The sequence below is a fragment of the Eumetopias jubatus genome, unplaced genomic scaffold (assembly GCF_037043125.1).
Source record: "Eumetopias jubatus isolate StellerSeaLion01/CBP00866 unplaced genomic scaffold, mEumJub1_p1.0 scaffold_3, whole genome shotgun sequence".
Taxonomy (NCBI): domain Eukaryota; kingdom Metazoa; phylum Chordata; class Mammalia; order Carnivora; family Otariidae; genus Eumetopias; species Eumetopias jubatus.
This window is the reverse complement of record NW_028274809.1, coordinates 182,580,434-182,594,219: the sequence shown is the minus strand read 5'-3', so window position 1 is coordinate 182,594,219 and position 13,786 is coordinate 182,580,434. Positions and strand designations below refer to the sequence as shown.

General features: G+C 41.6%; 1 long non-coding RNA gene across 1 annotated transcript in view; it reads left to right on the top strand.

Annotated features, from left to right (window-relative positions):
• LOC114215819 (uncharacterized) overlaps window positions 1-13,786 on the top strand; it is a 44,856-nt gene that overhangs the window by 681 nt on the left and 30,389 nt on the right. Inside the window, exons 2-5 of the long non-coding RNA XR_003610637.2 lie at window positions 630-687; window positions 2,160-2,255; window positions 10,950-11,047; window positions 12,885-13,322. This is a non-coding gene — a long non-coding RNA (uncharacterized LOC114215819). The remainder of the gene's footprint in view (window positions 1-629; window positions 688-2,159; window positions 2,256-10,949; window positions 11,048-12,884; window positions 13,323-13,786) is intronic.

Here is a 13,786-nt window from a genome sequence, read left to right as displayed (position 1 = left end):
GAGAGAGGGAACACAAGCAGGGGGAGTGGGAGAGGGAGAAGCAGGCTTTCCGCGGAGCAGGGAGCCCGATGTGGGGCTCGATCCCAGGACCCTGGGATCATGACCTAAGCCGAAGGCAGACGCTTAACGACTGAGCCACCCAGGCGCCCCAATGTTTTTTTTGAATGAGCCTGAGCCTGAAAACTTTAATTTTATATTATGTAGTTATTAAAGGATACGTATTATAGGGAAATTGACCAACTACAAGCCTAAATGAAAAGGACAGGCTGCACAACGGGATGGCATACTTAAAATACTGTTTGAGTGCTTGTAAGGGCCAGCTTGTAAAAGCTGAGCTAAATCTGGAATTTGTGGAACAATAAAACACAGTTCCTGCCTTTAAGAAGAGGTGCCAGTGACCCAAAATTTTATCACTGATTATTGCTAGAAGGCGAAAGCATACGTGACTTACTTTCCTTAGGCTTTTCTTTGTTTTGCAGAAGCTGTTGGTAGGCAACAAAACCCGTAGCCAACATAGGTCACTGGTTCTCAAAGTAGGTGTGGCCACCCCACCCCAATTTAGGGAATCCAGACAGGCCACAACTATTTTCATAATTAAGACTTTTTTTTTTTTTTTTACTCTTACTCAGGAGTATACAGTGGAGTTGCCGGTTGATCAATGCATCATGTTACAAAAATCATGCATGGGTAAGATCAATTCAAACTGCAAGATAAACCAATACATTTTAGTGTAACAGGACAAAAAACTCATTGATAGGGTTTCAGATTTCTCATTGCAACTAATCTTTTAATAAACTATCGCTTGTTAAGTTATGCTGTAGTGACAAAAATGTCCCATGTTATCTGAAATAAATTGCTTCCTTTTCCAACTACAAAGCTGTGTGAGGCCAGATTTTCTTCATATATTTCAAATGAAACAACATATCTCAACAAACTGAAAGCAGAAGCAGATATGAGGATCCAGCTGTCTTCTGTAAAGCCAGATCTTAGACATTTGCAAATATGTGCAATAACGCTATTTTTCCCCATAATTTTTTGCTTGGGAATGTGCAGCAGTTTTTCACAAAAATATATTAATGTGCAATGGGTATGTTACTGTTATTTTTAAACGAATTCTGAACAGTTTTTAAATTTTTCTGTCTCTTATTTAATTTCTAATATATTTAATAAATACAACCCATGTTAGCAAAAGCTCTTGTAGTTCTCGATTGTCTTTGAGAGTTCTGAAGAAATCCCAAGATAAAAGGTTTGAGAACTGCTGAGATGGGAGATAAAGCATTCTGAAGTTTGGAAAAACAGACAAAAAACCCTTCACTTATTTATGTTCAATTCTGCAACGTTGTTAACTAAATGCACAGTAACTTAATACAGTGTGCAGACCTTGCATGAGAGTGTTTTCAGTGATCCATACCTTGAGTGTGCATCTACTCTGCACTCAGAACCAGGACATATTAACGGTAGAAAGCTCTAGGTTTGTCTTCTAGGAAGCGAGTATTGTGCTTGGATGGGCAGCATCAGTTTCACCTGGGATCTTGTTTGGACTGGAGAGTGCCAGGCCCTACCCCCAGACCTATTAAAGCTGCCCTCAGGTGATTTGTATGCAAAAGTCTGAGAAGCAATAGTGCAGCGATTCTCAACAGGGGGCAGTTTTTGGCCTCCAGAGGACACCTGCCAATATTTAGAGACATTTTTGGTGTTAGAATTGTGAGAGGGGTCTGCTGCTGGCATCTAATGGGCAGATGGGATGCTGCTAAACATCCTACAATACACAGGGCCGCCTCCCACAATGAAGAATTCTCCTGTGCGCCTGGATGGCTCAGTGGGTTAAGCATCTGACTCTTGATCTCAGCTCAGGTTTTCATATCAGGATTATGAGTTCCAGCCCTGCATTGGGCTCCACGCGTGGAGCCTACTTAAAAAAAAAAAAAAAAAAAAAAATTCTCCTGCCCAAAATGTCAATAATGTGAGGTTGAGAACTCCTACACTGGTGTGATTTAGCCAGTGATTATCACACAGTCCCAGATTGCTCAGTGTATATCATTTCTTCTTTTTATCACCACCATATCAAATTTATTATTCCAGTGGCACTAATACAGCTGGATGCTCAGTGTATATCATTTCTAAAGTCCTTGCCTGTATTTCCACCTTCTCTTCTCTAGATTGTATTATGGAGAACTAATTCTGTCAATTACTAGGCATCATCATTTGCCTTGCCATGTCTTGCTGAATCTGCTTTCTACATCGTGGTAAGAGTGGTAAGTTTGAAAGAGTAAGCCCCTAGCAGGCAGGGAATGTATCTTACCAAGTGTTGTATCCTACCCATTTTGCGGCTCTTGGTGTGAAGGCATTGTCTTCCTTTCATAAAATAAAACACAGCATCTCTAAGGGTTTAGCATTAGAAAGCAAATCTCCAGGGGAGTCCTAGGGGAAGGTTGCTGATGAAACATCCCTGACATGTACCTTTCCTGTAGATTTCAGCTTACCTTTAGCACAGTGTTCCTTTCTTCCTAGAGCTGAGCTAGAAAGAATTTTTCCTAAAGCTTACTAAAGGTAGAAGGGGCCAACAACAACCAAATTAAGAACCACAGACTTCCAAAGTACCAAGTTCTGATCATAGGACAACTACTCTGCCTTAAGCTTGTAAACCACATCCTATTTCCATATTCTGGCTGGGGACCGCCTTTCCAAATCCCCAGGGGGAGGAATCAGTAGCTAATGACTAGGGTTGATGGTCAATCCTTGGATGAAGTAGCCTTTATACTGCATCAAAAGCATTTTCAGCATATAATATCTATGAAACTAATATTTATGAGAAAATAGGTCTGGAGGCTTTTTAAAGAATTAGTTACGTCTTTTTACTGATTCAACAGTATTCACAACAGATATCTACTGAGCAGGGAGCATTTTGGAAATCCGTTAAGTGTATTTTGGGTTGTCACAATGAATTGGAGGATCCTGCATGGGGTCCAATAAATGCCAGACACAATCCTTTTACCAAAAAAAAAAAAAAAAAAAAAGAATCGTTCTCTTTCCTAACCTGAATGTTTTACTCTCCAACCTCATGCTTCTTATGTAAGTAAAAGTCTATTTGTATTTATCTGAATCTAGAACCAGTTCCATTTCACATGTAAACAGGTGCTTGGTAGAGTTTTAATTCATGCTGAATTTTGCAGGAACGCAACTAGTTACTGTTTCAGTTGTTACTTGGAACTTAATCAAGAGTTGTTCACCAATTCAAAACACTACACCACCTGCAGCAACTCTGCTCGTTGCACTGAAGTCGCCAGTACCAATTTACACGGGTGGCTGATGCACTCTTAGTGATTCTGTATCTTTCAAAAAGATGTACAAACCTAGCCCTTATTATAAAAATACTATATATAATGCGAAATATTAAGAAAAGGTGTTGAGAATACTCCATTGAATATTTGAAAGGGTCCATTTGCACAACATAGTTTTTTTCTAATTCATTTAGATGAATCCACCAAGATTAAGCAAAAATTATGTAAAGACACAGTTGGCAAAGGTAGAAACTTCAGAGATTTAAGGAGAGTCTGAAATTCATAAGACTGTCCCTGAAATGTTTCTTTTAAAACCTAATCTGAAAGGTATAGGTACCATTTCTTATAGAATGGCATAAATTATAACAATCTGTGGTAATCCAAACAATATGGGAAGAAAATTAATTTTACCAGTCATATAAAGGGTTACTAATTATGAGTAAGAAATTTTAAAGATTTCTTCTATTCTGTTGAGCAATAATACTGTATGTAGAAGGATCTACGAGAAATCGAAAGAGCTGAAAAATAGGCCATGAAGTGATCTACAAACAGAAGAATATCTGTTGGAAATGAATGCAAGTAACCTACATAATAATGAAACTTTGCTGACCACAAATCCCAGGATTCGTGGGAGTAAAAACATTGAGCAGGAATGTACTTCCATACGTATAGACTGGATACTTGGCGTTGTGAAAATGTGAAATTCTTAAAAATTATTTCACAGGAAGTTTTGTCCTTTTGCAACAGATGGTCAGTGAGTAATCTGGGTTGATAAACAACTGGAAAGTAGCAACAGCCTTGTTAGTGAGTCATTGAATTTTTCATTGACGACCTCAGTCACCAAAAATCTTGTGAAAGACCCACAAATCAATGAATCCTATCAGTGCTATTGATGGAATTCAAATAATGCCTTAAATATAAGATTACTTTGTAATCTTTACAGTGACTGAAAAGGAGTTTTGACTGCCTTATGCTATATATGAAATAAGATAGTATTCCAAAGAAAATTGTTTTAAAATACTTTATTCTTTGATACTAACATGCAACTTTTGTTTCAATCAATGAAAAATTAAATTACTAATATGAAAATATTACAAAGTGATTTGACATATATATCATACGTGCCAGAAATGTTAAATGAAGTCTTTAAACTGCAAGTAAATAAGATTAAGATTACTAAAGAGGAAGGAATTATCACGAAATTTTTCAGCAAACTTATGTCATTTTAAGAGATGCTTTCTTGCCCAGAATTTTCACAGTTCCCATATCTGTAGCAGATAAGACCACGTAGGTCTAAAATACTGGTGTGGGATTGTATTGCTAATTTTCATGCTACTTAAAAACATATAATGGGGGCGCCTGGGTGGCTCAGTCATTAAGCGTCTGCTTTCGGCTCAGGTCATGATCCCAGGGTACTGGGATCGAGCCCCGCATCGGGCTCCCTGCTCCGCGGGAAGCCTGCTTCTCCCTCTCCTGCTCACCCTGCTTGTGTTCCCTCCCTCGCTGTGTTTCTCTCTGTCAAATAAATAAATAAAATCTTTAAAAAAAAAAACATAATGGTTAGATCTAGAGATCAGTTTGGATTTATAATATCAAATTAGGTGATTAGTCCACTTGAAAATGATGCAACACATTAGATAATTTGCAGGAAATGTTAATTGACCTGAAATGTGATTTGGGGGGACGTCAGTCTTCAACATTATTTTTTAGAGTATTCCCAACTGCACATTTAGGTGCAGAGGAGCAATTCCGGCAGAAGCAACAAAATGTAACAGAACATTTGAGATTTCTTTTAATAGAATTAGAACCTCATCAATTAATTAAAAAAAAATATTTCAGATGATCACCATCTGTTTTAGCTTGGGTCTCACCAAAGGCAGACTTTGAGACAAAGTTTCAAGTTGTCTTGCAGCTGCCCTAGGAAAGACCAGTGGGAGAATAGGAAGTCACACAGGGAAAGGAAGGGTAGCCTCCCTCGGGAGGCAGTCCCAGAGGGCTACCCGCGAGCAGTGCAATTTCCCAGCACTTGCAGCCCACCCTGTGAGTGAGCAGAGGCTGTGGTGGCAGGGCAAGACTGCAGGCTAAGAGCTGCAATGAGGGGTAGGGGGCGCCTGGAGGGCTCAGTCTGTTAAGTGAGGCATCAGGTCATGATCCCAGGGTCCTGGGATGGAGCCCTGCGTTGGGCTCCTTGCTCAGTGGGGAGCCTGCTTCTCCCTCTGTCCTTTGATCCTCTCCCTGCTCATGCTCTCTCTCTAAAGTAAATAATTAAAATCTCAAAAAAAACCCAAAAAAACCTGCAGTTAGGAAGTAAGCCTCCACGAGGGTTAAGACTTGGGGCATAGGGCTGATACCGTTCTGCTCACCGGTTTCACAATCCTAATTGTGTATGGAGATTATGGTGCGGAGGTGTGTGTGTGTGGGGGGGGGTGTTGGGAAGTGATAGGGTTGGTTTACCTTTTTCTTCTGGTCTTCCTCCAGTACCCACGCTAGTCCATTACCTTATTTCTCTAGAGCTTTTTCTTTTTCTGATTCATTTCTGTTTTCCATCACATATCAAAGGATGGGGTCTCCTGGATCTAAGTTCTAGAGACGGAGCGCATGCCCTAATGTGTGGTGGGATTTCGGAATAGGAGATCAGTTTTCTGTTGCTTCACCACTACCCATAAGGAAGTATTTTTAAATCATTCATATAGAGGCTGTCACATTTGTGAGACAATCACACTTCCTCATCTTCTCCACCCAGACCATCTGCTCTTTCTCGGAGCTAAGTTAAGGTTACTCCTTCTCTTATGTCCATACAACCATGTCCCATCTGTTCGCACCAGACAGGCACTTACTTGTCCTGCACTGGTTTTTATTCCGCTCTGCATCATCCTTCTGCCCTCTCATTTTTCTGTGCATCCTGCATGGCATCACTTCTGACCTCCTTACTTCTATATACCGTACAAACTAAGATATTTATGGATGGATGCAAGTATTGTGCCTCCAGGGAAGTCACACCCAAACACAAACAGGTCAAAATAAAAATGAAAACCTAATAAAAGTATGTATTATTTCATTGCAAATTTTCCCCTTGTTTCTTTGCATCATTAGGATGTTATATTGAGTATTAAAATGATATATAGCATATTTTTCTTGAGTTTCATTAAGGATATTAAAGGCAGAATTGGAGAATATTTGTTATAAAAGTAAGGGTTGGGTCACTTAGGATCGCGAGCCATTATGCTAGATATATGCCGTTTATGCCATGCATACATATGACAAAATGGAATTGGGCTTTCAGTAGCCTGATGTGAATAAAGATAACGCAGTCTTAGTAATCTTCAAAATTATACATCAGATTACATTACATAAAAGACATTTTCTTATACCTTGTTTTTAGGTATATTACATAAATAGGAGACAAAGAAGCTTTTATCATCTTAATATGGCCATACATATTCCATAACTCTAACCATTTGTGAGAGTATTTATAATTGTACCAAATAGGATTATTCTGCTTTTTGCCCGTTTTTCTTTCCCGAGAGTGGTTTTAATCAAAAGTGGACAGGATCTTGCTGATGGTCACACTGCAGGGATAAAAGTAAAATGGATTCCTAGCCTCCCACTGCAGTGCTGTTAATATCACACCCCTCGTTTCCGGGCCCATCCAATATTGAATATTCACCATGAAAGAGAATAATGGATATAATGCTATTAGCTTCTGTTCCCCCCAAAGCCCACCTTGAGATAAGAATTGAGGTGCAAATCCCACCTCGGTACTTGAGAGGTGATCCCAGGAAGCACAATGAGGAGCTAGGAAAGAAGGCAGTCAATAATGAGCAGGTCACAGCTGTGGGGGTCGGGAATTAAATCCTACTAAAGACCCTTTCAGAGACTGAGCAGAACACACTTCAAAAATGTCTCACCAACAGACAAGAAAGCTGGGCTATTTGCCCAGCAGCCCTCCCTCATTAGATGAGTGCTGCTCCTGGGGGTTATAAACCACCCTGCACTTTCAGCCGGCTTTGTGTGTGGACCGGGCACACTCCTGCATCCAGAGAGGGCCCTTAGACAGAGAGACATAGGAGCTTGTAGGAGAGGGGTCCACTGAAGCTCTAGTGACCTCCAGGATGGGCAGAGAGGATATGGTTGGGACACCAGCAGCATCTGCTAAAAGTGGGGAAAAGGAAGTGAGACCAAATTGCCAATTCCCTTTATCCTGTTACCTCAGATCGCAGCACAGGACATTTTTGTAGCGCCAACGTGTTCCTTCTTTTAATGGATATGGCTACTGATTGGTACTACATAAGCGACTTCTCTTGATGTAGCTGCCCTAGATCCTTGCCAGAGTGCCAGCTGGATTTCAGGACATCATCAAAACAGGAAAGATAGGCCAAACATCATAATACCATCCCCTGACCAGGCTATGTCTTCCCAAACTGCCCAGAGGCCTCCCGTCCATCAGAACAAGGCCAACACCCACCCAATTCCCCCAGGGTTGTTTCAACAAAGTGAAACACCCCTGTCTCTCACTTGCTCACTTGTAAGACCTACTCAAAGATGTGAAGGTCATTATCGGCTTAAATGTTTCGTCTTGCTTGCCTGTGCATCTTCATGGCCAGTTTATGCTGATTGATTCAAACTGATTCAAACTCATGTTTTCAACATAATGTTCTAAAACAAAATGCATCCATTTGATCTTTTATTTCTCCTTTTTTCCAAGGTGAGATAATCACAAAAATACTGTGTCGGAAATTTTTCATTATTCTTATTTCCATTGTTGGCAACATTTATTGTTGTAAATCCATAGAAATGCAATCGAAAAATGCATACACGGGAAGAATGTCATGACCACAGCAGCTAGTGAAAAAAGAACACATGAAAATATTTCAAAATTTCAGAAAATAAGCTAGAAATACAAAATCCTGAAAACTGATCGACTATTCTGTCACTTAATTTTGCTTATTGATTTTAGCTTTTCTTTTTTCTAAGATTTTATTTATTCATTTTGGAGGGACAGAGAGAGAGCATGAGCAGAAAGAGGGAGAAGCAGACTCCCCTGCTGAGCAGGGAGCCTGACATGTGGCTCCATCCCAGGACCCTGGGATCATGACCCGAGCCAAAGGCAGACACTCAACCAACTGAGCCACCCAGGCGCCCCTGATTTTAGCTTTTCTACTTTTTATGGAGAATGAAGCCCAGGGCTCTCTTTTATCTTTCTCAGTGTTATTAGCTGAATTGTATAACCAAAAAAAGTATATTGAAGTCCTACCCCCAGTGCCTGAGAATGTGGCCTTCATTGCAAATAGGGTCATTGCAGATGTAACTAGTTATGATGAGGTCATTATGGAGTAGGGTAGGACCTAATCCCATATGACTGGCTCTCCTTATAAGAAGAGACTCTTACAGACCCAGGGACATCACCCTGTGACAACAGAAGCAGAAATCGCAGCGGCTGCCACCGCCAGCCAAGGAACACCAAGGATGGCCAGCAAACACCAGAAGCTGGAAGAGGCAAGGAACAGTCCTGCCCTTCAGGTTTCCGTGGGAGCACGGCCCTGCTGACCCCTGGATTTGGGACTGACAGCCTCTGGGACTGTGAGGCACTAAAGTTCTGTTGTTTTAAGCCCCCCAGTTTGTGTACTTTTTAATGGCAGTCCAAGGCGACACTCGGCTTTTCTCTTTAATTCATACTTTAAAATTTCCTCTTCCATCTGCTATTCACCTGTTTCCCTTTGCACTTCCTTAATTTCTACCTAGGTAAAAGCTATGTTAAGATTTACTTCTGCCCAGCAACCATAGGGACTAGGTTTATGTGCTCTTAATAGCAACCCCATTGTCCCAAAGGTGACAATTTCTTTGATCTCCCATGTCATGTACAAGTTGATAGGATCGGGAACCAAAAATCACACTGGTAAAATCTTCCCACCCATCATGTCCACCAAATGTAAAATTGCTTCGTTAAGGCTGTGGGTTTTGGTCCGTCCAGCATCAAGGAGAGACTGTGACACGCTCACTCACCTGGCTCCAACCTCCCGCCTTCCCATGTACCAATCTCTTTCATAGTCATGACTCACCTTGTACTCCCTCTGCAGATGAATCTGTGGTCCAGTCACTAGGGCCAATTCTGATGTTAGGTAAGGAATGTGAGAAGTTCCGGTCTGCTGCTCTGTGATGGCGGCTGAATTCTACGCCCTTGGGCTCCTTTCACAACCTGTGCATTGCATTCCTTTATAAAAGCAGGTACACTCTACTTGGAGGTCATTGTCTAATTGCCTGTGTCCTCCATGCAATTGCAAGCAGGGCCTGTCTTTCATCTTTGTTTCCCCAAGGCTTAGCATGGTGATTGGCACACAGTAGGGCTTCAACATATATATTCAATTGAATGAGATGAACGAGGGAAAGACAATCAAGCCATACTTGCTGCTTCCCCCCCATTCTGACAATTGGACGGGCTTCAGATTGTCCAGATATCCAGCGTCTACCTCATGCCCCAATGAGTGGGTAGTGCATGCAAGTATGGACAAAGGATTTCCAAAACCATTGCAAGATAAATTATGTTCTGGGGCACCTGGCTGGCTCAGTCGGAAGAGCATGCAATGCTTGATCTTGGAGTCGTGAGTTCAAGCCCCATGCTGGGTGTAGAGATGACTAAAAATAAATCAATAAACCTAAAAAAAAAAGATAAATTATGTCCTAGGAAAGTCTCAGAAAGTCTACTGGTAGAACCGCATAAACAAGGGGATTTAATATTCCCTTTTATGTTATTTCAGTGATAGTATGTATGTATAGAAACTGGGGTTGGCTCAAAGGTTAAAGTGAGGTGATCCTTCTGATTTGGCATTTTTTAAATTTTTCTTATTTTTTTAAAGATTTATTTATTTGACAGAGCACACAAGCAGGGGAGTGGGAGGGGGAGAAGCAGGCTCCCCACTGAGCAGGGAGCCCGATGTAGGACTCGATCCCAGGACCCTGGGATCATGACCTGAGGCGAAGGCAAATGCTTAACTGAGCCACCCAGGTGCCCCTGATTTGGCAATTATTTACGACCTTGTGGACGTAACTATGGGATTGGAATATTTATTTATAAGGGATTATTCAGCAATGAGTGCCCCACCGGTGGCCAAAAAGATACAAAAGAATAGCGACCTGAGTTTTCTGACCCAGCAGATAGTAGTTTGTCCTCACCTGCAGGCCAAGGAGGTTCTACCCTGTGCAAATGTGCCAGACCAACTGGGACTCAGATGGACCCAGTGTGAGCGAGCCTGACGCAGAGGAGGAAGGAACACTCATAGAAGTGGTGGGATCTTGGGGTGCCTGGGTGGCTCAGTCGTTAAGCGTCTGCCTTCAGCTCAGGTCATGATCTCAGGTCCTGGGATCGAGCCCCGCATCGGGCTCCCTGCTCGGCAGGAAGCCTGCTTCTCCCTCTCCCACTCCCCCTGCTTGTGTTCCCTCTCTCGCTGTGTCTCTCTTTGTCAGATAAATAAATAAAATCTTAAAAAAAAAAAAAGAAGTGGTGGGATCTTGACATTAACCTTGGATAGTCCCTAGGACCATGTCGGTCTGGCTGAGTGTCCTTCAAGAGACCCTGACTTGGTGCTCCTATGTTCTTCCAATGAAAACATGCCCATTGTGGGTTATAATCCTGATCTCTCTGGTGCTGATAACTATTTTATTCCTTCACAGTTGCTCTCTGTAGTATCCTCAATCAAACCTGCTCCACCAGCCACCAGATGATTAGAACATCTGTTCAATATCTTCCTGATTTGTTATTCATCTCAGAAGTGAGTTTTTCAAATACGTTTAGCCTTCTCTTCTCCAGACTAAATATTTCTGTAACTTTTCAACCCTTTATTTTTTTTTAAATTCTCTCCAGTTTTCGATGTATCCTTACACCATGGAGCTTAAGTAGTGTATGAGACTCTACATACAAGATAGAGGCATAAAATACCAATAATCATGACATATTTGTGATGATAACTGACAAGGTCTAATCTCTTATTCCAGACTTCCTAAAGGAAAGGAAAAGAGCTTCTAACACAATTGACTGATAAACCATAGAGTTGGATCGATAAGGAAAATAATCCACCTGAATTCTTGAAATAAAAGGTTATCATTTAAAAAATTATTCCATGCTCATTAAGAACAGAACAACTTTTTATTCCTGGTAGTTTATATAAATTCCAGCTAACAGTCCATCATACCAAATATGAAAACACTGGGTTTTAGCAACAATTCTATTTGAAAGAAATGATCTGTGTACCGTTACCAGACGTTGTATGTTATCATTGTGAAATGTGAACACAAATATATATGTAAAATAGAAAAAGGTAATTATGTCTTCTATGTTTTTTATGGCACCTTGCCATATTTCATATAAGACTCTTGGGAGAGCTGGAAGGGCGTGTGCGATGGTGAAGTGCCCAGAGCCTGGAGCCTGGCTTCAAATCCCAGCTCGTTCTCAACTAACTGTTAGACGCCCAGCCAAGTCTCCTTAACTCGTTTCCTCATCTGTGAAGAGGGAATGATGGTAATAATAACACCTGCCTCTAGGGGGCTTCTGAGCATTAAATAACTTAACACATTAAAAAGAAAAATCTCTTAGAACAGGTCCTGCCCATAGTAAGTTCCTGCAATTATTATCATTATAATTTCCGTAATTATACTCTGAACATTGGCAAGGAGGCTGAAACAGTTCTCAAAATTGAGCCTGTCTATTTGTTCCAGAACTCTTAGGAGACAGTTCGTTCCTCAAGTAGTAATTAGAAATGAAGAATCAGAACAGTGTGATCATGCCTTTTGACGAAGGCCCCAGGAAAGCAGCTGGCTTAGCTCAGCTGTTAAACAGTGGCTCACAGTCGCACATGTAGACCAATCAAAATAACGGTGCAGAGAGGCGACAGGTACAAGATGGCCACTCCAAGGTGCCATGGTATGCCACTAACATTATAAATTGGACATGATATCGAGGGTGACCCTGGAGTTGTGCAACATGGTGGCATGGATCCAAACCACAGTAAGCAAGGGATCTCTCTGTCTCTGAGCAGAGACAAAGAGACTATTGTTCAGACTTCAGTGTGCACGAAACCAGTGAGATGCTTGTTTACAATGCAGAGCCCTGAGGCTCATTCCCTGAGATTCTGAGGGGAGGCCCAGGAATTTGAATTAAAAAAAAAAAACAACATTTTTAGTCGTCTTCATTTTTTATTTTATTTATTATTTCTTAAAGATTTTATTTGAGAGAGAGAATGCACATGAGAGGGGGAAGGGTCAGAGGGAGAAGCAGACTCCTGGCTGAGCAGGGAGCCCGATGGTGGGACTCGATCCCGGGACTCCAGGATCATGACCTGAGCCGAAGGCAGTCGCTTAACCAACTGAGCCACCCAGGCGCCCGGTCGTCTTCATTGTTTAGAAAAGCTTTGGCTTTACAAGAAAGTTGGGAAGATAGCACAAAGGATTCCCATAAACCCTATATCCACCTTCTCCTATTATTAACGTCCTATCTGACTATGGTCTGTTTGTCACAATTAGGAAACCAATATTGATACATTTTGATGAACTAACGTCCGTACTTTATGTAGATAGCTTTAGTTTTTACCTACTGTCCTTTTTCTGTTCCAGGACCCCATCCAGGATGCCCCGTTACATTGAGCCGTCATGTCTCCTTAGGCTCTTCTTGGCTGTGATGGTTTTTTGACTTTCCTTGTTTTCCATAACCTTGACAGTTTTGAGGAGTACTGGTCAGGAAGTCTGCAGGATATCCCTTTATTGGAACTTGCCTGATGTTCTTCTCGTGATAAGACTGAGGTTATAGATAGTTGGGGAAAATACCCACAAAAGTAAAATGCCATTTTCATCACACAGTATCAAGTATACATACTATCAGCCTGACTCATCAGCCTCACGTTGACCCTCATCACCTGGTTGAGGTCGTGTTAGTCAGGTTTCTCCACTGGAAAATTACCCGCTACCCCCTTCATACCGTCGTCTCTGGAAGGAAGTCACTACGGGCAGCCCACGCTTGAGCAGGGAGTTATGTTCCACCTGTTTGAGGATGTGGTATGTATATAAATTATTTGGAATTCTTCTGCACAGGAGATTTGTATCTCCTCCCCCATTGTTTATTCAACCATTTATTTATATCAGTATAGACTCATGGACATTTATTTTATACTTTGGGTTATAAGCCAGTATCACTTCATTTGTTTTGCTGTCAAGTTATTTCGACTTTGGCCTCTGGGAGCTCTTTCAGTTGGCTCCCGTATCACACTGACATACCCCAATCAGTGTGGGGCTTCAGTCAGCCTTTTCTTTTTTTTAAGATTTTATTTATTTATTTGAGAGCGTGAGAGAGAGATCATGAGCAGGGGGTAGGGTAGAGGGAGAAGCAGACTCCCCGCTGAGCCGGGAGCCCGATGCGGGGCTCGATCCCAGGACCCTGGGATCATGACCTGAGCCGAAGGCAGACGCTTAACCGACTGAGCCACCCAGGCGCCCTTGAGTCAGCATTTTCAAAAAGCTCC